General features: G+C 40.4%; 1 long non-coding RNA gene across 1 annotated transcript in view; it reads right to left on the reverse strand.

Moving 5' to 3' along the window:
- LOC102153595 overlaps positions 1-24884 on the reverse strand; it is a 272842-nt gene that overhangs the window by 104273 nt on the left and 143685 nt on the right. The window contains exons 12-18 of the long non-coding RNA XR_005386104.1: positions 19547-19675; positions 17815-17943; positions 17388-17511; positions 16431-16730; positions 15021-15133; positions 6580-6661; positions 3214-4414 (exon numbers count right to left, since the gene is read on the reverse strand). This is a non-coding gene — a long non-coding RNA (uncharacterized LOC102153595). The remainder of the gene's footprint in view (positions 1-3213; positions 4415-6579; positions 6662-15020; positions 15134-16430; positions 16731-17387; positions 17512-17814; positions 17944-19546; positions 19676-24884) is intronic.

Here is a 24884-nt window from a genome sequence, read left to right on the forward strand (position 1 = left end):
TGCAGACTCCTCATATGTGGAATATTGATAATCATTCTGACAACATGGTTTTATTTCTAAAACCATATATAAAATAACATAGTTGAAATGCATAGTTCAGGACCTAGCACATAACTGGAGTTGAATAAATACTATTTTCATATTCCTGGCTAAATATACCTACATTAATATGAAAGCACTTTCTAAAGGGCCAATGTATACTCCTAATCAAGGTTTCTCAAACTTTAGTGTGTGAAAAGACTGATTATGAAGCTTCTTAAATTGTAGGTTCCTGCCTGTATTAGGAGTTTCATTTGGTGATTCTACATGGAACCCAGGGATCTGCACTCTAGACCACTAGCCCCAGCTCCTTTCATTGTGTGTGGCCATAGTGGGGGATCAGGAGGTCACAGACGGGCCATTTCCTGCCTCACCAAGGAGTAAGAGGGCCTAAAAAGTCAGTGATGATCACAGACACTGGCAGTGGCTTTTACATGTTCACCCTTTCTGCACTTCCTCAAATCAACACCCTCCTCCCCATCTAACCTCTTCCCTTCCGCTGTGCTGTGCTTATGCTCTAATCACTGAACATCTGGAACTGGTTGGAATTTCCCATTTCCTGCTGCACTACTCACATTTCTGAGACCCCACTGCTTGCCCCACCCCAGGGCAGGGTCCTGCCTTATGGGCAACTCCTGGTCCCTCCATAACCCCTCACCTCACAGAAGCAGGTTCCTATGCCCATGAGCCTCATGCACATTTGGGCCACATTAATTGAATCCTTGGTGATGTGACCATATGTGCCTTCATGAGTACAAATTAGAGAAAACAGCTCAGGCGTATGTTTCCAGTATTTTATACAACTTCCAGGACAAATAAATGGAGCACTTGCCTGTCTGCCCTATGCCACAGAAGTTAATCTGTTTTACTTATGTGGGTTTTGTTTATATCAACCTCTTTTCTCTCATTGGGTTTGAATGGTTATTTCAACCTATTATTGAGCTCTTTACCCACTCCTATGATGCCCTGTCCCTCTGTCAGATGCCACCTCTGGCACTCATCGTCCAACATCATCCTGTTCAGTCAGCCAATCTACATTCTCATCACAGTTCCAGTACTTATTTTTGTGAACTTGAAGAAATTCTTTACCTGCTCAGAAAGTGTGTGTTCTGATATATAAATAGAAATACTGTATCACTGACTTGTCATAAGAATTAAATAGAGATGTAAAGTAGTCACCGGTGCTTAGAATATAGTAAGTGCTTAATGAAAGTCCTTTCCTTCTTCCTCTCCACTGGGTAAGAACCGTACCACACACTGCTTTTATTTCCCACTTTTTAGAAGTCCCGTCCTCTTAGATTATAAGGAAAGACATTTTTTCCAATCAAGAAGAGGGCCAGAGTGCCTTGAAAAAGTAACTCAATATGTCTGAGCTCTTCTGTTCATCTGCACACTGGCAGGGAGAATACCAGCCTCGCAGGGACTGTTGGGAAAATCCAGCATGATTAACCTCTTGCAAAGGGTCTAGTCAAGTATCAGGTCAAGTAAGTGCTCAATAAATGTTAACTGCATCTCTGAGCACCTGAGATCAGAGCTCTGACTCTATCATTCCTGCCATGATGTCCCATGCTTCACAGTTACTCCCCTTCCCAAACAAGAAAATTAAGTTTCCCTTCTTTCAGTGCAGCAGCTGAAGGAGTATTAGAAGAAAAGCAATCTGGTCAAACAGAGGTGTGGCATGGTATCAGTCAAGTTCTTTTAACCTCCGGGGTATAAGTACTGTAAGAGAGCAACTTGTTTGCCCAAAGAAAGCCACCACTGGAGATACTGCCAGGCATGCAAGGGAGGATTGTCCGGGTAGTTCCCTCCAGGGTTCTCCTTCCTCTTGTCCCTCTTCCCGTTAGATTGTGTGCTCCAGGTACATAATTCTGCTCTGGTCTGGGCAAGCCCTCTCCCAACCCAACACCAAACTTTGTTCTAGTTTCCTTGGTTCTGATAAACAAAGCTGCTCTCAATTTCTGCTTTCCTGGGCAGCTGCTCGATAAACAAAACAAAACAAACAAACAAACAAACAAAAATGGGTAAGGTCAATTCTTGCCTGAAGGTCAACAGAAAGCAGGGTGGGGTGTTACTTCTCAGTAAGGCTGAAGTTTGAAAACACAATACCCAGCTCTCCCACTAATACTCTTCTGACTCACCAAATACTTTTTACAGTTTACAAGCAAACACTCGTGTTGAACCACATGGTATGTGGTTCACGCAAACATGAGTGCCTGCTCGACTGTATAAAGAAAAGAACACATGGGTGAACAGCTGATAAATATTTGTAGTTTGTTTATGTGCAGCAAAAGTAAGCTTTTAGAGCAGGTAGATGGGAAACAGCACAACTGGACCTTTCTGCAGTTTGACTCCAACTGATTTTAACTTGAAAGAGAACACTAGACTTCCTCTAAGATTTCACATATATATGGATAGACAAATGATGGACAGACTGGGAATATCCAGAGAGACAATAACAGAGAGATAGACTGAGATAGACTGAGACAGAGAGACAGACAGATTTGCAGACCTTGGTGCAAAGCACTTTGTTCTTCCTAATATTATTTACCTTACCTGAAATGCCCTCCCTCTTGACTCCCATGTGCTCACAGCCTAGTTATCATTCAAATCCTGGAGTGAGAACCAGTGGAGATGAAGACTGTGCCAATTTTGAAATAAGATTAAGTTTCAGCACTTCTTTATAAATTTCATAATTTCACTAATTAAATTCCTGCCTTTCTCTATGCTCTATGTTAAAAGAGATGCCACCACTGCAAGCTATCTGTGATCTGGCCCACTGCACCACAGCCTCTCTTCCATGCTAACCCCTCCTCAAGACTATCCTTCCCACCAGGGGCAGTGATCACTTTGCTACCACATCTGCCACCCTCAGCTGCACAGCGGTGAAGCCCATAAAGGCATCACTGGGTAGTCAGGAGGGTGGGGAAAAGAACACAGTTCTGAAGTCATGGCATCCTCATTTTGGACACTGACTCTTTTACTTACAACCTGAGTGGCCTGAGACATACTAATTAAGCTCTGAGTCTCAGGTTCCTCAGATGTAAAATGTGGACAAAAATAATAACCCCTACCTTTGTGGGAATGTTTTGAGACTTGAATACGATCATTTATCTGAACACAGTACTTAAAAGTATCCAAAACTGTGAAGGGGTTTTTGCAAGCAAATAGGTATACCTGCCACAGGTTCAAGGGTGCTGGCATAAGATACGAAGCTCCTGGGTCAGAGACGAAGGATTCTGTTCCTCACCAGCAACTGCAGCAGCTGGAGTGACAGTGACTGAGCCCATTCCCCATGCCTGAACTTCCACCAGATGATGCAAAGGCCTGAGGATACCTGTTTTCACAGAGAGCTGCATCACAGGAGGAGAAACCAGAGCTTAGGGAACCTGAATGTTTTATAGTGGGCAGAATCCTTCCTGATCTTTACCCTGGAGGGAAACATTATGTTTTTAACAGTGGAGAGTAAGCTAACCTGCTTTCTGACCCAGAAGAAGAGGCTATTTCTGTCTTCTAAGACAGAATCATCCTTGAAAAGACAGTCTAGAATACAGGAACACCGTAAGCCTCACTCGCAGGACATGCAGAAATACAATTGACCCCTCCAGAGTTGTTTCCCAAGGATGTGTACCTTGATAAATCACCACTCACTTCCCTTTTCTTTGCTCCTGCTACTTCTTCTGCCTGCGATTTTCCTCTTCTCTCTGAGAGAGACTCAAAGACTTTGCTTCATTCAAAGCACCAGTTAAATAACCCCTTCCTTGAAGAGCTTTTTACAAACACTGCAGCATTATAAATTCCTTCTCAGAATCCCTCCTTCCATCTGTGGTCTGTCTCATAAAAACAAGCCATTCTTTAATTTTCTAATTGCTCCAATAAAATTCAATACTCATCCCACATATTTTTACTTAACTCCAAGTTAAAAAATACACTGTAGGGGGTTGGGGTAGATGCTGTTAAAGACCCACCTAGAGCCCCCTGAGCCTACTGGGTATCTGTGAGCCTGACTGCTCACTTCCTAAGGGTTCTCCCCTAGTGCCTGGAGTGTGCACCCACAGGCCCAAAGTGCTAGAGAATTAAGTTCTGCCCCCGCCCAGCCCCCCACCAATGAGAGATGCGAGGTAGTGTATAAAGAGCCCAACTCCCTTGCTCTTCAGGTGGGTGCATGTGTTATACTGCCTTCCTGGAATTCCTACAGGGCATTAAGTTCCACTTACCCTCAGTGCAACCTGGCTTAATGACATACCATTTTGTGGATATCCTCCCCACTCTGTCTTGCTTCTTCATGCCCTTCCAGTGCCTTCTGAGAGGACCAGCTACCCAGTAATCTACATGCATTAAATCTTCATCTCAGGGTCCTTTTCCAAGGGAACACAAACTAAAAGTGCATGGACAAATGACTGTTCTGGAATCAGTGAAATTATTAAATAGTCATTGACATATAGTTTTCAGTCAAAACCACTGTCATATTTATTGTGAGGCATCAACTCCAATAACATCACAAATATTTAAAAATCATCCTTATGTTTCTAAAGAATAAAAAAATCATATTACAATTATGATATCAGTAGAATGAAGTTTGGAACCAAATCTGTATTTGGAATCTATATGTGAAAGTAGCAAAAATTATCACTAGTGAAGAAGATGCATTTGGCCCCAGAGTACATCTGAAATGCTTCCAAGTGTCTGGCAATGACTTAGAGATGCCCTTCCAGCAGCCCTCTATGGAATGTGATGTGACTGGAGACACTTCAAGAATAATCTTCAGGGCACTCAAGTGCTACAGGGAAGGCTGACATGGTCAATTGGCTCTTTCCCAGGGACTTCTCTTGCTTCCTGTATATCTTCACACACACCCTGGTCTTTTGATGACATCAAATTCAGACTGAGAAAATGTCCCCCATCCCCTACCACTATGGCATGAGGTGTTGACTTATTTTTCTGATGGTCAAAATGTATGAGTTGCTGGCTTCTTGTGGTTAACAGGATTGGGTTAAGTGGTACGTGACCGTCTGCCAGTAAGGTATGAGAGGAGTTACAGTCCTTTGTGCATTTAGGATAGAGCCACTCTACTAAGAGGATAAGAGCAGCCCCAGAATGAAAAATAGTATTAAATATTTGAAAGGCACAAGGACGAGGCAAGAAAAGTACCTACCATTACTCTGGGCACAGAGCTCTTTCCTTTCCTATCACACCTACATTGGCACCAGTTCAAAAGGCTGTTTCTACCACCTAATGCAACATGGAATCCATTCTTAGAATAGGGCATGGAATGTAACTCGTGAATCCTTCCCTCGCAGCTGCCCCGGGACCTGGCAGGAGCTCATGCCACTTGACCACATAATCTGTTGCAGAACAGCTGTGGGAGGGGACCCTGACAAAGAACCCAGTTATTTTACCCAGTTGACATATGTGGCATACTAAAGACACTCATGTTGTAATTAGCCCCAAAGGAGAAACTAAAGTAATAGGAAAGGGAGAGTCTTCCTTGCCAAGACCCTAGAGATCATGTAACCAGTGTCAGATTATCCAGAAAGACATGAAGAGCAACAGGAAAATAAACATGCACCTACCACACTCTTAGTATCACAGTAAGGAAGTTGAGTTTAAGAATAAGTCAAGTAAAGTGTGACTCCATGAATCAGAGTCCACAGTGTGTGGAACCAAAGTTCTTCCACTCTGGGTACCACCCCAGACCCAGATCCATTGTGAGCACACAAGAGGACCAGAGATAGTGAGGAGTGGAACCAAACAGGACATGTGACAGCCACAAAGAAGCCGCGCTGGGTGTTAGGCTTGTTGGAGAAAACCATCAGTGCGTTTAACAGAATGTGGGTGTACTCTGCAAATAGGTACTATTTTAAGGAATTTGAAAGGTAAAGGGTAATTAAGTCTCAGCGTGAGTCTCACATCTGAGCTCAACTAAGGGGGAAAATATATCCCACAATCTCAGAGCAGGGTTGTCTCAGAGTGGGTTACATGCCCCACCTGCAGAGAATGTTCCCTGGTGTCAGGACCATGCCCCACCAGTGTAACAGTCTCAGCCTGAGTTTGGAAGTCCTCAGTTCCAGCTTGAGCCTCTTAGGATGACCTTGCCCCAGTCCTTCCATCTCATAAATGTGAATGTGTGGAGGGGGTGATTGATAGAGGGAGCTGTGACCCAGGCAAAACTACCCAATCCTTCCTAGATGCCAGGAGGAAAGCTTTCACTTGGCTTCTCTCTGTCCACTGTGACATTTACAGCTTCCATCACAGTTTTAGGGCAGCCCAAATCACGCCTTTGGCCAAGCCTTTCACATTTTTCCCCTGTGCTCTGAAACTGTCAATGATGAGCTGCTCTTGGACTTGGTGGTGCATCTTTGTGGTCTCTATGGTGGCCTTTTCCCTAAAGCTTTTCACTTTTCTCTCTGCAGATACAGTTAGACTACAATTTCCACCTTCTCTTAGAGTCACATGTGGCTAAGACAAAAGAACCACCACCATACAAAAGAAGAGTCAGTGTGGATAGAAAAAAGAGGGTGGTTAATGATTGCTAGCATCTACCTGATTTCACAGGGCACTTTCAACTTCCACATCTCTTCTAAAGTGCATCCAGCTATATAGTCTCATGTTCCAACCAACAGTTCTGGAAGATAAGAAAAGGAAGAAGCTGGTATCCCATTTAGACAAAGAAAAGCAGAGGCAGTAAAATCACCAACAGACCCAGAATTATAAAACATTAGAGTCAAGGCGGCAGGCAGAAGTTAGCAATCCTCACAATTGATTTTTTTCTTATGTTCACTATGTTATATTCAGTTTCTGCTAAAAACTGCTCATTGTTGGTCAGCTTTATTAAATTAGTTATTAAATTGTAAACATGTGGGATGCTGCATTTTATTTTATTCTACCTATAATTACAGAAAATGATATAAAGGAAAATAAGGCTTACACTCCCAAAAATATGTACCGAAGAGCTTTTGGGTAACATTATTTTAATCATTTTAGGTAGAGCTTATGTTTACACGTAATCTTTTACAAAAGAGCTAACAGATGATGAGAGGTTAGAGTTCACTTTAAGCATACCTGTGATTCAGGTCCCAGCCCACAGTGTCATTTTATCTGCCAAAGCCACTCACTTTGTCATCAAAATAAACATATGATTGCATTTCCCCTCCCACTCAGCCACCTGTCATATATTCTCACACTAAAGAGCACCTCATTAGGCTATGTGCTGGGGAGGATGTGAAGAAAGCAGAGCCCTCCTGTACTGTTACTAATGGGAATGTAAAATGACGCAGCTGCTGTGGAAAACAGTCTGGCAGCTCCTCAAAAACTCAAAAGTGGAGTCACCATGCAACCCAATAGTTCCACTCCTAAATATGTCCCCAGGAGGAATGAAAACATGTTCCCTCAAGAGCCTGAACACAAATGTCCCCGGCTGCATTATTCATAACAGCCAAAAAGTAGAAACAACCAAGCAGCCGTCAATTAATGAATGGATACACAAAATGTGATCTATGCACACAATGGAGTGCTATTTGTTCACAAACAGGAGTCAAGCACCAATGTGATACAACATGGATGCACCGTGAAAACATGATGCCAAGTGAAAGAAGCCAGACACAAAGGATCACATATTGTATGACTCCTTGTATATGAAATGTCCAGAATAGGCAAAGCAGAGACAGAAAATAGTTTAGTGGTTGCCAGGGGTCTGAAGGAATTGCAGACATGAAGGGGGATGGGTATAGAGTTCTTCTTAGGGATGATAAAATTGTTCTAAAACTAGATGATGGTGATGGTTGTACACCTCTATAAATAATGAATGTCAAATGCTTATAGTAATACATGGCACATGATTAGCATTATAAAGGTTATTAAAATAACATAACCACAATATGATAATATTTCAATAATTATTACTCAGAATTATTATTATTATTACAGTTACTACTATGAATAATAATCCCATAGCCTCCGCGAATGGGTTCCTTTAGTGTAGATCAACAAAGTAGAGCCCACAGGCCAAATATGACCAAGGGTGACCAAGGTTTATTCTCCCGATTCATGTGCACAGTTAGATTTTAAGAAAAACTAAGTTGTTTATAGGGAGTAAGATTTGCCTCACAACACTATTTGTGGCTCTTTGATAATAACCCACCTTATAACTTCTACTACTCTGAAAATGAAATCAGTGTAACACAGAGCTGCCCACACCCCACATGCCAACCTACCTGATCCCTTAGAAGCCCCAGGTCAGCACCTCCTTCCAAAACTGCTTTTAATCTGTCACCTATCTTCTACCACAGAACATTCCTAATCTACTAAAATAATATGGTCATTGACACCTGCATTTTTAAAGTGGACTGGGATTTTCTAATACCAATCACAACAAAAAGACAGTATTGGCAGCAAGGGAGGGCAGGACAGTAAGAAGGGAGAGTCAGAGAGAAAGAGAGAGAGAGACCAAACCAATGGAGAACGCACTCGCACAGGGCCCAATTTCTTTCACATATCCATTAATTCCCCTCACACATGGGGCTCCCACCACCTTCAAAGCAAGCTTTCCCCATGTTGGGTGGAAGAGACCAGCATTAAGACAACTGCATGTAAACTTTCCAAAAGAAAAGAAAAACAGACACAGAAGAACATAAGCCTTTTTTGCCTTTTCCAAGGAATCAAACAATGACTCAAGAACAGCGCATCAAAATCAAAGATGACAGCAGCTTCAAAGCGACCCCAGAAGATCAAAGACAGAGTTAGGGAAAAGACGACAGAATCTGAGACAGTGCAGAGAAGGGTCCTCGCACCCAGTAGGAAGCCATAATAACTATTATCTCCAATAAGTTAACTTGACCTTTTAAAACCAGCTCTAGCAGTCCCACAAGGAGCTTTTTGGAAAGCTCTGAAACAGAAATAAAAATGAGGCATTTTAGCAAAAATACTGAAATCCAATTCTACTGACAAAAAGCTTCTAGGACATCACCTTGCCTTGTCTCCCTAAGAGGACTGTCTTGCTGGACAAATTTTAAACTGAATTTTAGTAGAGAGATGCAGCATCCAGTAACAGTTTCAGTTAGATCACATGGGAATTGTTTTAAACTCAATATATTTACCCTTGTGGCATTTTAAAATGTGACTTTCCTACAACCTTCCCCAAGTGCTGGAAAGAAGTGTGAATGCTAGCAAAATGTTTATGAAGTTATTAGAATCTGATGACTGATCTCTGTTTAATTGGTCAGAAACCGCCTCCCCCTCACTCTGTTGCCATTATGAAATACTTCTCTAACTCATGCTTTCTAGAATACTGTGCTGTATAACAGTTGAGTGTGGCATGGAGTAGATTCCTCATCATGAGCTGGATATAACTGAGCAATAATGCCTAGTCACACAATAATGCCTAGTCACGGATAAAAGATTTAGGGCCTTTCACACTGGAACATCTCAAAAGCAATGATGGGTTGTTCTCAATAATTGTGCAAAGCATTGCTTATAAGACTATCTCCTTTTTTGCTTTGGAAACATCATTTCCAAATGACAATTGGAGCACTGTTTGAGAGAATATTTTCTCTAACACAGTATCCTTCCCAGAATATTTTCCATAACCTCTCATTTCTGAGGGGTTATGAGGGAGCAGATCAATAGCAGTGGAGATTTTACTATAGTGCCTAGCACATAATAGGTGTCCAGTAAAAAGCTGTTTGTTTAAAAAAAAAAAAAAAAAAGCTGTTTGTTTGACAATGATTTTTAGAAAACTTGCTGACACTGTTCTCTCAGAGAGAAAACACAAGAAAGGCATAGCATACTTCTAATCTTACTATGTCCTCACCTGCATCTTTCCTATATGTAAAATAGATATTTCCCACTGCCTTAGGGACAACCACATGTTCCTGAAAATAGCTCCAGACACTGGAATGGTAGTTTCCACCTAACTAGAACACTTCACTATTAAAATCCAGGTCCACACTATGCAAGCCTAGAGATACACACATGCATGCATGCACGCCTGCACTCTCAATGCAACAAATACATAAATCCAAAGCAACCTTATAAAGTGTTTGCACTTGTTGTAATGTATTGAATCTTGTCGAATCATACCAAGCCTTCTACTTTACCCGTTAACCTGTATACCACCCTACATGTATCTTTTGCCTTATTCCAAAAGGTTATAAGGATCACCTGCAAATCTGTAAATGAGCAAATAAGGGTATATATACTTCACCAAACATTTATTTATTTACTTTGTATTGTTACACTCAGGCTATTTCTAGAAAGTGCATTCAACTTTACCAAACCTAAAGCATTAACTTCTCAGCTGTTTTCCCTGAATGGTTTATTCTCATATTTGTTCCTCTGAAACAGGTTAGAGTTTAAAAAAAAAAAAAAACTGGGTGATTTTTTAATGCAACCAGCTTCACAAAAACAGATGGTGCATGACCTGGCTAATTAGATAATACAGAGAGAATCTCATTCCCTAAATAAAACTGTCTTCTGAGTAAACCTTCCACATATCACTTAAACCAGCCATAAAAATGAGTCTGCCGGGAAGGGTTTTTCCCACTAATGTCATCAATCATGTCCTTTCCCTTCTTTTTCTCATCCCCCTTCTGCCCTCATGTCATTTCTCCCCGAGTTCATCTACCTTGAGAAATACGAACAAAGACAGAAGACCAAGAGGAGAGAGACAAAGAGGCAATTACACCTACCTAAGCACAGGAACACCTGAAACTGAAGTTTCCCAAATGAATATTCTTCACTGCCAAGGAAGGCCACAGGATGGATTCATGCTAAATGTTGTAGTCTGGCATAGGGAAGAGAATAAATTCTGAATGCCCAGGTCGACATACCACATTAGAGAATCTTTCCATACTTTGATCCACGCTCCCCTAAGCCACAATCATCCACCACACATATGTGGAGAAGTATCAGCTGGGCCCTTTACCACACCTTCTCCAAAATAATAACAGGTGGATTTTCCCAGGCCAACTCTTTAGTTCATTTCATCTCTGCATGAAAATCATACCAAAAGGGCTCCCTAAGATCCTTGGTCTCCTCATCAATGCAGGTACGGTCAGGGCAATGTATTTTCCCAGATTCTCCTATGGACAATTACTGGACTACAGCACCAAATGCCACCAAAAAAAAACATTCATGCACCTGTGCATGCACACACACACACACACACACACACAGTATATTTCATTTCCTCAAACAGGGCATACACCAACAATGAGAGGAAGAATCCTTTCCAGCAGTAGTTTTATAGACTACAGTGCTTACTTCTTTCCTTTCCTATCTCTCTGAGCTGACTACATATCAAAACAGGTTCTACTTCTGGGCCACAAGTCCCTTAAGCCCTCCACCCTTAATCACACAAAGAGAAACACTGAAAAAATCCAGCTTCGGTAAGGATTTAATTAAATTCCTAGCACAGGGCTCTGCATTGTTTTTTCATTTTTTCTATTGTTTTTCTCCATTTCAATCTGGAGAAAAGGAATACTTTCTTCCATTACTTAACTGATGAATCCTCCTGACTCTAAATCCTGTTGTCTCTTCTGACTGACAGCACATGGAAGGCATAAACCTTGGGCTCTTCATCCACTCATCTCTGGCTTCCAGGACAGGGCTGAGGACAGACTTCATGCTCCATGATTGTTTCTCTCTGTGAGCATAGTGTCTGTAGATCTGTTGCAGGCCCCCACGTGCCTTACTTGTGCCCTTTCATTCACATTCATTTACACACACACTGAGATCACTGCCTGTTCTTCCTATTCTTACCTTGTCTGAGTTCAGGGTTTGACTTTATTAGATTATAACAATGGATCGCAATGCCTACCTAGGGATGAGGTTTGAACTCATTTTGTGAAGGCTCTGTGACTGACCGTGTTCATTAAATTAATGCATGGCCACAAAATTAATAATGTCCCAATTGGATTTGGGGAAGAAGCAGCCACAGCGGTCGTTTAATTACTGAATATCCCCAAATCTGTGCATAAAAATGGACAGAACCAGATAACAAAACCATGAATGTATGCACCATATTCAGAGCAAACTCCAGTGACACCATATATCCACGCACCCCAAACTACAAGACTTGAGAATCAGTGTCTCTGTGGAGGAAGCCAAGGAAAAAATCAGGGATTCTGGGAGACTTATAAACAGAGGGAATTCCAAGAGAGCTAGTAGATTTTCATTAGTAAGCACAGTGGGCCAATTTGAGAAAAGCAGCTGGAATTGAGAAGATTTTGTCCAACTCAATAGCAAATGAGTACAAGACATCCACGCAAGCCTGAAGGATCTGGGGCAGTCTGGCCCACACACACTCTTAAAATTGACCCACCAGGGTTCCCTTCAGTCCAGAGACCCCACACAGGGAATAGAATCCAAATTCAGCAGGACAGGGACAAAAGAGGCAGGAAAGACAGTGGCCAGTGAACTCATAAATTTCTGTAATTGACATGAAAACAACAGAACAGGGAGATCTATGAAGTTACAAAGCTATTCTGAACACAGCTACTTCTAAAAGTTGAGAAAACTAATTTCATGTGAAAATTAATAAAAAAGGATCATAATTAAATCTGACTTAAATTTATTATAAGAAAAAAGAATATGGAGCAGAATAATCTTCCCACAAACATGCAAAGCATGACAGAAAATACATCCTTATAAATCACTTGAAAACCACAATTTGCTACTTCAAAAAGAACTAGAAGACACTAATAAAAATGACACGTAACATGAAAGTACAATATAAATCAGAAATAAAAGCTCTCAAAAACATGACAGAACCCAAGACAACTACAAATAAGAAAAAATTTTTCAAATAAGAAAAAACTAGAAAAAAAACACAAAAGAATAAACAAAAAGTGATGTGAGAAATGAAAGACGAAAGGAAATTTTCAAACTCTAAAAGTTTGGAGAAAAGGATCTGACTGAATGTGACAAATATTTAAATAGCAAAGAAGATCCAACATGTTGACAATAGGAATCCCTGAAGAAAAAAACCAAAACAAGGCAACAAATACTAAAAATAATTCAAGGAAATTTTTCACAATAAAGATTTGAAATGACATACTGAAGCAGCAAGTAACATCCCTGAAAATACTAACTCTGAGCAACCAACTGTAAAATTGCTGTATTTTGAAGAAAAAAAAAAAGAATCGGGCAGCCCGGGTGGCTCAGCAGTTTAGCACTGCCTTCAGCCCAGGGTATGATCCTGGAGACCCAGGGATCAAGTCCGTGTCGGGCTCCCTGCATGGAGCCTGCTTCTCTCTCTGCCTGTGTCTCTGCCTCTCTCTCTCTGTGTCTCTCATAAATAAATATTTTTTTTAAAAATGGAAATGCATCTCATCTCTGTGGATTTGAATGTTAACTTTATAAACTATTAAAAAAAAAAGAAAAAAGAAAAGAATCCTGTAGGTTTATAGGAAAAAATTAAAGTGACACACAATGTTAATAAAATTAGATCATCATCATCAGACTTGACAGCAAGACTTTATTCCAATAAAAAATGGAATGATATAATTAAGATATTCGAGGAAGGTAAACATGACCCAAGATCTTTACATTGACCAAACCTGACATCAACAAGCCTGCTAGTAAACACTGTATGAACAATTTTTTTTATAAATTTATTTTTTATCGTTCAATTTGCGAACATATAGAATAACACCCAGGGCTCATCCTCTCACGTGCCCCCCTCAGTGCCCATCACCCAGTCACCCCCACCCCCTGCCCACCTCCCCTTCCACCACCTCTAGTTCATTTCCCAGAGTTAGGAGTCTCTCATGTTCTGTCTCCCTTTGTATGAACAATTTCTTAACCACAAAACCAATTGAGAGTTGAAAGGAAGAGAGTTCCCAGCCTGGGACAGAAAATATACAAGATGACTTCAAAGAGCTTATAATATCCAACATCAAGAAAGCCACTGATGATTGTGAGAGTGTTGAGATGACGCAGGAGTCAACATGAAGAGGCTGTCAACAGCCATAGACAAGACAACGTGAACAACAGTAAGAACGAAAATTGGAAAAGATGGAAACCTGTTTAAAAGCAGGAGTTAACAACTAAACTTTTAAAAATTAATTGGTCACTTTCTAAATATTGGAAGAAAACAATGCATGACCTTGAAAACTGATACAGTTGAAGAATCAAGTATTTATCCTGCCCTTCTTATCTGAATTATACCTCTGGGCAACTGAAAATAGATGAGAACAAGTCATTCTTTATAATGTTACTATAAGTAATAAATGTAAACAAAATGATAGAATTAGTGTCACCATTGTGCAACCTCCAATGAATTAACAGACCCACTATGTTAATAGCTGCTTCCATCACAAGCAAAAAAAAGAAAAAACAAACCACCAAAGTCAGCACTGTAGCTTCAGAGAATAGAATTCAATAGCACACAGAGTCTTGCCAAGCAGATTGAACATGTGTCTGATGAAGTCTCTATATCCAGCTGTAGGAAATACACTGACTGTACCATGAGTAAGCTACTGGCAACATCCAGACTTTGGGAAATGCAACAGGTCCAACCCAGGTTCCTTGGCAGATAAAGTATAGGGAACAACAATGGAAAAAAGGAATGGAGTAGAAAATTGTAGATTAAGTGCAATTTAAAAGATATCAAACTATAAAAGTAGACAAGACCTATCATGTCTAGGGATGTATATCTGGGGCACAGAACTATACAGAAATTAAAGGAAGTAATTACTATAAAAGTTAGCATAGTGTATACATGTAGGTGGGGAATAGAATGGGTATGACTAGGAAGGGGCACATAATGGAACTGCTAGAGTCCCTTGATGTTCTATGACAGGTGTCTTACTTAGAAGGGTGCTTGCCATATAACCTTGTATGTGCTTTTTGTGTGGTTTTCTGTACATATGCCTCATTTTACAATGAAAAGCTTAGCTAGAAAAATAATAATAATAATAATGGTAACACTCCAAAGTATCAAGGAAAAGGAGCAACCATGCAGAAGTAGAAATCCAACAGAATACCTGAAAAGCAGATGGTGAAGAACATGGAGATCCTGCCTTCAGAAGCTTGGGGGTTATGCGCAAGACTGTCCAGTTGAGTCAGAAATCCCAAATCTTGACGTAGGCATTCTGGGCTAAGAGGAAGCATGCATTATCAGCAGCATGAAACATTGATAGGGAAGGCACATGATTCAGCTCCTGGGGACAGCACCAGAGCTACAAATCACTAGCTGAAGGAAGACAAGATGGAGAAAAAGAATATAGCAGAAAGTCTTAAATATATGGCTTCACCTCATCCACTGCCATACCAGTATTTATGGAATAGAGATAGGCTGTAAATATAAAAGCAATTTTAAAAAGAAAAGAATTCTTTAAAAATAAGGTATTTTTAAAGAGAACCAGGATTGTTTTCTCCTGAAATACATGTTTGTGAAAACCTTCCTGGAGGGGACCCAAGATTAGTATCATTTACAGACCTGCCCTAAAATATATAATCTCTTCTTCCCTTTCCTCTTCTCGATACAGATAGCATGCCTTATGTATCACCTCAGGTTCCCTTGGCCTCATCTTTCCCTGAGGCTGTCAGCCATTTTTTGGCTGAGCCACCACTGCAGTGACCAATGAGGGGTTGGGGAATCTCAGGCTCACTATCTGTGAGCATGGTCTGCCTTGCCTCATCCACATTAGACATCCTTAATTCCCTTTTGCCATGTAAGACAAACATATTCATAGTTTGTAGTTTCGGGACATGTTTGGAGAGACCACAATTCTGCCCCCATATTCCACTTTCCACTGTCTGTGTGACCCTATGATTTCTCTAACAAAATATTTCTCATAAGCTATTTGTTCAGTCCCTACTTCCTAGAGTATCTGACCTAAGATGCTTGGGACCAACAGTGAGCCCAGAAAGCAGAGCCTCAATATAGTCTGACAGAATTAGGGGCCTGATCACCGGTCAAACATAGGATACTGATCGTTCCTGGCAGGGATGGGTGTCACAGTTACACACATTACACCTGTGGTTAATGGGGCACACAGGTGGAAGGTGATGCTTGGAGAGGTGACAACAATGGTGACAAGGATTAACTGCAGGAGGAATTCTCTGGATGGTATTAGAAGCTTTGCAAAAAATATGTTCAGGATAGCTATCTACCAAATTAGAACACATCTGCAGCAACCACAGGGGAGACTATACTGAAAATAAGGCCTGTGTTTTCATTTTCCAAATGGCAGAGGTGCAAAGACACTGAACATGCAGCCTGACTTCTAAGTCAGTCAAAGCTTTAATGAGAAAAGACTGGGGCTCTGACACAGAAGAGGAGAAATATTTACCTGGACCAGCCTGAACATCTTAACCCCCAAATCCCTCTAGCACACTGGGGTCCCAGAAGCAGCCTCACTTCCTGCTTTCCTGCAGACCTATGTCCATACCTGAAGGAGGTGATTTCCCAGATGTTCTTGTTGTCGTTGATGTCAGTGAGTCATCAAAGTGTCTACAGAGCCTTCAAAGGCTCCCTCCACCGACCTCCCCACTCAGCCATCTGGAGTCTGGACAGTCCGGGATGGGCCTCTTCTGGAAAGCATTTCTATGCACACCTCCACTTCTCCTCCTCTTGGGGCCCCATCAAATATTTTCTACTTTCTTGGGAGAACCATCTCTCCTCAATCTACACACTTTCCCAAGTTTTCTTTCTAGAAAGAGTCTTCTATTTTTGCGAGAATGTTTGGCTCCTGTAAACCAAAACCAAGAGGAAATTTCCTTCCAGTTATTTTCCACTGTGTGCACTGAAGCAATGAGCTCCTAAGAGCCTCATAACTTAAACATGAAATAGGATAGATAAGGGAACAATCAGGAGGGGGACATGCAGTTTCAAAGAATATGGACATAATTCTAAAAATAAGTAAAAAAGTAATATAGACACACACGAGTCCAGGAGAGGAGCATAACGCCCTGTCAGAGCTAAACTTGTAATGAAGACATCTAATCCTAAATATTGATTGGACTGCAAATCAGTATTTGCCATCTATTTAAAATAGGATGTCAGGTGCGTGGGTGGCTCAGTCAGTTAAGCATCTGCCTTCATGAAGCTCAGGTCATGATCTCAGGTTCTGGGATCAAGGCCCATGTCAGGCTCCTTGCTCAGTAGGGAGTCTGCTTCTCCCCCTCTGTCTGCCCCTCCACCGTGCTCATGCTCTCTCTCTCCTCCTCTCTCTCAAATAAATAAAATCTTTAAAAATCAATCGATCGATAATAAAGTAGGATGTCATAAAAGCAAAACTGAAAAAGATAGAACTGGCTCATGCAACTCATCAAGACCTTGATTCCTTCCTCATTATTTCTGAAAGACTTGTTCAAATAATACTAGCCCAAATTCCTCTAATTATTACCTGGCTCCATGGAATGACACAGACTCAAACATCTTTCAGGAAAATTTTCTGGCCATCCTGTTTCAAAAGTATGTCAAAAAGTCATCACTGGAAGACATTCATAATACTCAAGCAAGGCACATATCTGTGAATGGAAAGAAATACATGTATCTTGGAAAATGATTTTCAGAGACCCCATAAATGCACATTAGCCAACACATCTGAATCCTTGTCACACAACCACTTTGCATTTACATTCTCATCCTGGGACAACGCTATCTCATGGAGGTATATACACAATAGCCTAAAATTTACATGCCAGCGTGAATATCTAGCTAGCATCAGGCCTATTATATGAGTGTGCCCCAAAATCCAAACTGCAAATATAAATCATATTTTTGATGCATTCATTTGTTCATAGCCAAAAAAGCAACCATCCATTAGCTACCTATTTAAAGAGATTTTAGTGCAATCTCGATGCCCTCAACCATCTATTGTGGCCGTTAAGAGTTGCAGTAAATTAGTTTATCTTCAGTCCAAAGTCTCGTTTCATCCATGAAATAATACATGTTGATCCCTGAAACAATAAAATAAAATAAAATACAAATTGGAGGCTTCCCAAAAGCCTTCATCAATGTGGATTGGAAAGCTTGCCATCTGCAGGATTATTTTTCCATGTTCTCCACCACTTTAATCATCTTGCCTAATAAGTAAGCATGATTGATCAGAGCCAAAGGACAAAGCAGGTCCTGTAGGGGGAACCCAAAGTATTCATCCCCTAAGGATGCACCTGAGATGAGAGAGAAGGCATGAATCCTTTGAGAGGCATGCAAGGGCCCTCATAAAATGGAAAATTGACACATTTTTGATGTAACTATCAACATACATTCAACTATTTCTTAAAGAGAGGAAATTAAATAGTGTTTATCAGTCACACTTGACAATTATCTGGAACTACTCCAGATGCAGCAAATCTCCATGAAAGCCTCCTGGATTCACCAAAGAATAGGAACTTCAGCCAAAAACAAAAAACCACAGTACTGAGGTCAATAAGGGCTGAAACACAGCCATTCTGTCTGCCTAACTATCTTATCTATTTCATTATTAGGTGCAGGATTATCTGATATCTTCCTGTGGCATTTATCTGGAATAAACTAAAGAATGGGTTTAAGTATATTATCTTAATGCATATAAAGGGAAAATAAATCTGTATTCCCTTTTTTTAATAATAAATTTATTTTTTATTGGTGTTCAATTTACCAACATACAGAATAACACCCAGTGCTCAACCCATCAAGTGCCCCCCTCAGTGCCCGTCACCCATTCACCCCCACCCCCCGCCCTCCTCCCCTTCCACCATCCCTAGTTCGTTTCCCAGAGTTAGGAGTCTTTATGTTCTATGATATTTGATATTATGATATTTCCCACACATTTCTTCTCCCTTCCCTTATATTCTCTTTCACTATTATTTATATTCCTCAAATGAATGAGAACATATAATGTTTGTCCTTCTCTGATTGACTTACTTCACTCAGCATAATACCCTCCAGTTCCATCCACATTGAAGCAAATGGTGGGTATTTGTCGTTTCTAATGGCTGAGTAATATTCCATTGTATACATAAACCACATGTATTCCCTTTTTTTTAAGGTTTTATTTATTTGAGAGAGATAAAGCAGGAGTAGCAGAGAGAGGAATAGAGGAATTGGGGGAGAGAGACAATCCAAGCTGACTCCACACTGAGCGTAGAGCCTAACTTGGGGCTCGACCTCATGACCATGAGGAACCAAAATCAAGAGTCAGACACTCAACTGACTGAGCCATCTAGGTGTCCCAAAATCTGTATACCTTAGGAAGATATAAATGATCCAGGTGGATATCTTACTGACATAGATAAAAAGATGATAGAGACAGAGATAGATGTTTCCAAATTTCACTTTAAAATTTCCAAACTTGACTCTTATTCTTGCTTAATATAAAACTGTTTATCCACATATCGCATATTTGTCTGAGCACAGTGTAAATCTAGGTTAGAGGCATCAAATAAATATTAAAGGAGCCGAAATTTTCATTCTGCACAAACACAAGCCAGAAATCATTTTTAATAATTTACAATGCAAGCAACAAAGAGCCTTTCCATTTCTATCAGTAGAAATTTTCATCTACTAGCCCTTTCCCACCTGAGACCGGAAGCTCTCCTGCCTTCTCAGGCACCTCTACATACATGAGAGAGACAGCGTCAGTTGTAAAGCCAAGAAATGCATCTCCACCATTAACGTAGTGGGGTTCAGCCAAGAAAAACCATCAACCTGGTGAAGTAAGCACAAAAGAGCCTCAATAAAGCAACATCATTTGAAAGCAGAGAACGTTGTCCAACAAAACACTGCACGGCCACATAAAATGAATGGATTTTGTTAATATTTCTTGCTGAAACCCAAAGGTTTACAATTCTGAACACTGGATCTCTGTTTCTTTCGAGCTATCCTTCTGACACAGCCTTGCCTGCTTTCATCTCTGTTGCCCAACCATGCTGAATTTTTTGCCCTGCCTATCCATCCCCTTTGCACATGCCAAGCGATTTTGGTCTTCTGACGCTTTCTCTTTGCCAACATCCCGTTTGGATTATTGATCGAGAGGCTGGATCTTTGGAAAGCTCTCATCTTTGAAAGAGTTGTCAGGCTGCAGTTTTGCAAACTGCAGAGCACAAACACTTCAATATTTATGCTCCTTCTATCGACACTGAGTAAATTAGACTCTGCAATACCTGCATTATCCAAACCATCTGCTTCATTGCGTTTTTTTAAATGAGTAGGTGGGGGAAATTTATGAGCATTTTCTCTTATCTCTTGTTGCTAGGGAAACTACTTTTTTTTTGGTCGGGATAATCCTAGAATCTCAAAAGAGCCATGATGCAACGTTCCTTCCCCTCTTTCTTCAAATGAAATCTGTGTCTTCCCTGGAGAGAGCTTTATACTGGCTACTCAGTCTCCAAAGACATTATAATATTCCAAGCTAGTCCAAAACACTCAGGGCTGAATTTTCGCTTTGCATACTCACAGTGAGCCCATGCCAAACAGAGGGGTCCACAAAGTTTGTCTCAAAAAAACCAAAATGACTGTTTTATAAGGGATTATTTTGTCATTCAGGCCCATAAAACTCAAGGGGAGCAAAAAGATCCATTCTGCCCCAACAGACTGGAAGTCGCTTTACTGAAAGAACCCCTTGTGTGATGAAGACAAAATAAAAAATAATTATGTTCAGTTCCACGGGGCTTTCTGCCTGAAAACATAAAAGAGAATCTGCAAGCAGAGTGGGAAACTGCCTATGGTTTTCATATCCTCAGGGGTCTTGGAAAACATCAGTCCTCAGTGTACGCAGCCCACATCCTACCATAGGAGAGAACACACTAAAAAGAACTTTTGAAACATGGCATTTGTGGATCACGGGTTTGCTTGTGGAGGTACAGCGTAAGTCGCCAATAGCACATTTTGTACTAGGAAGGCAAATGTGCCAGAACAGAAAATGTGCACAAACAAGTAATTTGCATTCTGCTTTTGGAGACAATCAGACTCCACCCCAAAATCCACATCATATTTGCATAATTCATTTATGAAATACTGTTTTTCATTCTCTTGAGCCACAGCTGCTGCTAGGGGAATGGGCGTGGTCCACACCCAGCTTCAAATTTTCCCTGCATAATCCCCAAGCAGAGGGTTTTTGCACATAGTTAAGCAGGGAGGCTCAGATGCTCAAAAGGGGAGACCTTAAAAGATTCTGAAAGACTTTCTGCCTTACGCTCAGTGTGACATCCAAGAAAGCATTTCAAAGAAATGGCCAAGAACCCCAATTGGTGATGGCAAAAAAGTAATCATTGATTTGGGGGCTAGAAACAATTAAGAAAAAGCTTAACCCTCTCTTCATGGTAAAGCAAGAAAATTAGTGCAAAAGGGCCCTGAAAGTTTAGCTTCAATTTTTAATGTTAACTCAACTGTACATTAACTTGATCTCTCCCACAATAAATGCCATCTAATGACCAGTAAGGTCTGAGACCCTTGCACAAGGTTTACTAACATTGTTTGCCTTCATTTATTACCAACAGCAGTTAGGTGTGTAAAAATTATTACCATAAACCAGAAGACACAGTTTTGTATATCAGAGCAACTCAATGGGCCAGCTGCAACTACACAAGTTGGAAGCTTGTTAGAAATGCAAATCCACAGGTCCCACCACAGACCTAGAGGATCAGAATCAATGGGACGGTATGCCCAGGCATCTGGCTATTTTTTCATTTTGCTTTTATTTAAATTCAAGTTAGTTAGCAATAATACAACACTGCTTTCAGGAGCAGAATCCAGTGATTCATCACCCACATAAAAACATGCAATGCTCATTTCATCACGTGCCCTCCTTAATGCCCATCACTCAGTTACCCCATCCCCCCACCCACCTCCCCTCCCATAACCCTCAGTTTGTTCTCTATATTTAAGAGTCTCTTATGGTTTGCTTCCCTCTCTGATTTTATTTTTCCTTTCCCTATTTTCATCTGTTTTGTTTCTTAAATTCCACATAGGAATGAAATCATTTATTTGTCTTGCTCTGACTTATTTCACTTACCATAATACTCTCTAGCTCCATCCACGTTGTTGCAAATGGCAAGATTTCATTCTTTTGGATGGCTGAGTAATACTCCATTATACATTCATATGTGTCTAAATATACCACATCTTCTTTACCCACTCATCCATCAATGGACATCTTGGTTCTTTCCACAGTTTGGGTACTGCTGATCGTGCCCAGGCACCTGTCTTAACAAGTTCCCCAAGTGAGGCTGATGTACATGTCTGAGAACTACTAGTCTGGACTGTTTGGGCCCTATACCACAAAACCTGCCATGTCCTCATTCATGTTACTAATTAGCCACCTCTCATTTCCAGTATCATGTATGATGCATTCAGATCACAGAAACAAACCATATTATCCAAGATTCTACTTAAGTGCATTAATTTCGTGGACCATAATTTACTAATATCCTTGAAGCAGATCAAAAAGAAGGAAATATTACAGGGAAAGGTAGAAGAAATTATTTAGGAAATTATGCTGCCATTAAATTCAGCATTTGAGAGGAGATGTAAAAACAAGGAGAAACGCATTATAATATTAAACGAAATATACAGAATTACATATTTCCTGTAATCACAATCTTAGAGTATAGATTTTTAAAAAGACCAGAAAGTGGGATGCCTGGGTGGCTCAGTGGATGAGCATCTGCCTTTGGCTCAGGGCATGATCCTGGAGTCCCGGGATCAAGTCCCTCATTAGGCTCCCCACAGGGAGCCTGCTTCTCCCTCTGCCTATGTCTCTGCCTCTCTCTCTGTGCCTCTCATGAATAAATAAATCAAATCTTTAAAAATAATAATAATAATAAATAAAAACACAGGAAAGAGAGTCACTAAATTGTCAGCAGTAGTCTTCAAGTGGAACAAACCATAAATGATGTTACTCCCCTTTTTACTGTTGTCTGTTTTTCATTGTTTTGATCCTAACAACAAGGTATTGCTCTTTTAATGGAAAACAGACTTCAAATGCAAATTAAGACAGGACCAGTCTATAATTTGCTACCAAAAAAGATAACATAGTAATGATATGAAGCAGAGTCAGTCTCTCCTGGATTTGCTACTAACCAATATGTACAGTGATACTGTATTTTACTATGCCTTGTCTTAGAGCACATCATACACACTAGGAAATGATCCTGACAGCCTAGAGATACTCTGGAAAAATACATACAGCATAAAGAGTGGCTTGGGAATCACACAGGTGTCCAAATGGAGTTTATTATAAAAGAGAGGATCCATTCAGGTTAAGACATTCACACATAATTCATGCCATCCTATCCTCGGCTCTAGGCCTCCATCACTACCTGAAAGTGAAGAACACTTGGGAAAACCTAGAAACACAACTGCAGTATGTTCCCTGGCTACAGATGTGCTTTCAGCTTAAAACCACCCCAGCTGCTTCTACCCTTCAAATCCTGCAATCCCAGGAAGGCAGACATCAAATGGATGTTCAGAAAGATAGGAAAAGTGAATCTGCAAAGTGTTGACCTTGAAAATGTCCTTTTGGCTTCCTCAAAAGAGACCATCAAAGGATCAGAATGGACTGAAAAGTCTGGGATCTACTTACTCTGGGTCAATTCTTGATTACATTTCATCCATCAGCTATACCTTCTCTCTCTGCAAAATGAAAATGATACCTGCCTTACACAGTCACTGTGAGTACAAAGAAGGTAGTATGTGCCCCAAGCAGTGGATATGGTTTGGGGGAGGAGGGGATCCAAGCAATAGTAGGGAGTATTATCTGAATTAGAAGAGTCGTCTACCCCTTCATTCTAAGGGACCAAAACACCTCGCTAGTAAGCATATAAAGTCATGTCAGCTCTTAGGAAAACAATTTGTTGCCATAGTTCACCCAGCTATTCCATGCTTGACTACAATCCAAGAGTAGCTTTGCACATGTGTGCTAGGATTCATACCTGAGAATACATTCCCAGCAGCATTATTTATAAAAGCAAAAGTCTAAAAACTCTGATACCCTACGACAGGAGAATGGATAAATCATCATGGCAGAGCTCCCCAGTGAATTATTTTATGAGAGTCAAGCTTAATTGAACTATATCTTAGAAAAACCTTAGAAATAAAGGTTGAGTGAAAAAAGCAAGTCCCCATGATATTCTTTATATGAAATACAAAACAAACAAACAAACAAACAAAAACAAAAGTAAACTACATTTTTCTTAAGTATACATATGTATTTAATAAAAACAGCAAGAATGGAATGCCTGGGTAGTTCAGTCAGTTACTCAATCTGCTTTAAACTCAGGTCATGATCCTGGGGTCTTGGGATGGATACTCATGTTGAGCTCTGTGTGTGGGACTCCTTGCTCAGTGGGAAGTCTGCTTCTCCCTCTCCCTCTCCACCTCCCCTACCACTAGTGCTCTCTGTCCTGCACTCTCTCTTAAATAGATAAATAAAATCCTTAAAATTAAAAATTAAAAAAAAAACAGCAAGAAAATTAAAGCAAGGGAATGAAAATTTCAAACATCAGATTTTTGGGGTACTTGGACGCAAGAAGGCAGAAGGGTTAAAGAAGTACAAGTGGTATAAGGCATTAACAATGTCCTAAGTCTTAGTTAGGTTCAAGGGCTGCTCAACATATCATTTAGTGAATGGAATAAAAACAAAGCTAAGGCCACTCATGGAGCAATGATCATAGCATGCCTAATTCTGCACTTGACGTTTGTGTAAATGCTAAGAAAGACAGAACATTTTCTGTCAAAGGTGTTTCCAGACTTAGAAAGAAATGGCAAAAAAAAATAAAAAATAAATAAAAAAAAATAAAAGAAAGAAATGGCATCAGGAGAGGGGACTCAATTTAACAGAGTAAGTAACAGAGAGAAAAAACCAAAACACACAGTTAAAGAAGTGCTAGAAGTCCAAGCACCTACAGCAAAACAAAGT

This window comes from Canis lupus, chromosome X (assembly GCF_011100685.1).
Source record: "Canis lupus familiaris isolate Mischka breed German Shepherd chromosome X, alternate assembly UU_Cfam_GSD_1.0, whole genome shotgun sequence".
In the NCBI taxonomy this organism is placed as follows: Eukaryota; Metazoa; Chordata; class Mammalia; order Carnivora; family Canidae; genus Canis; species Canis lupus.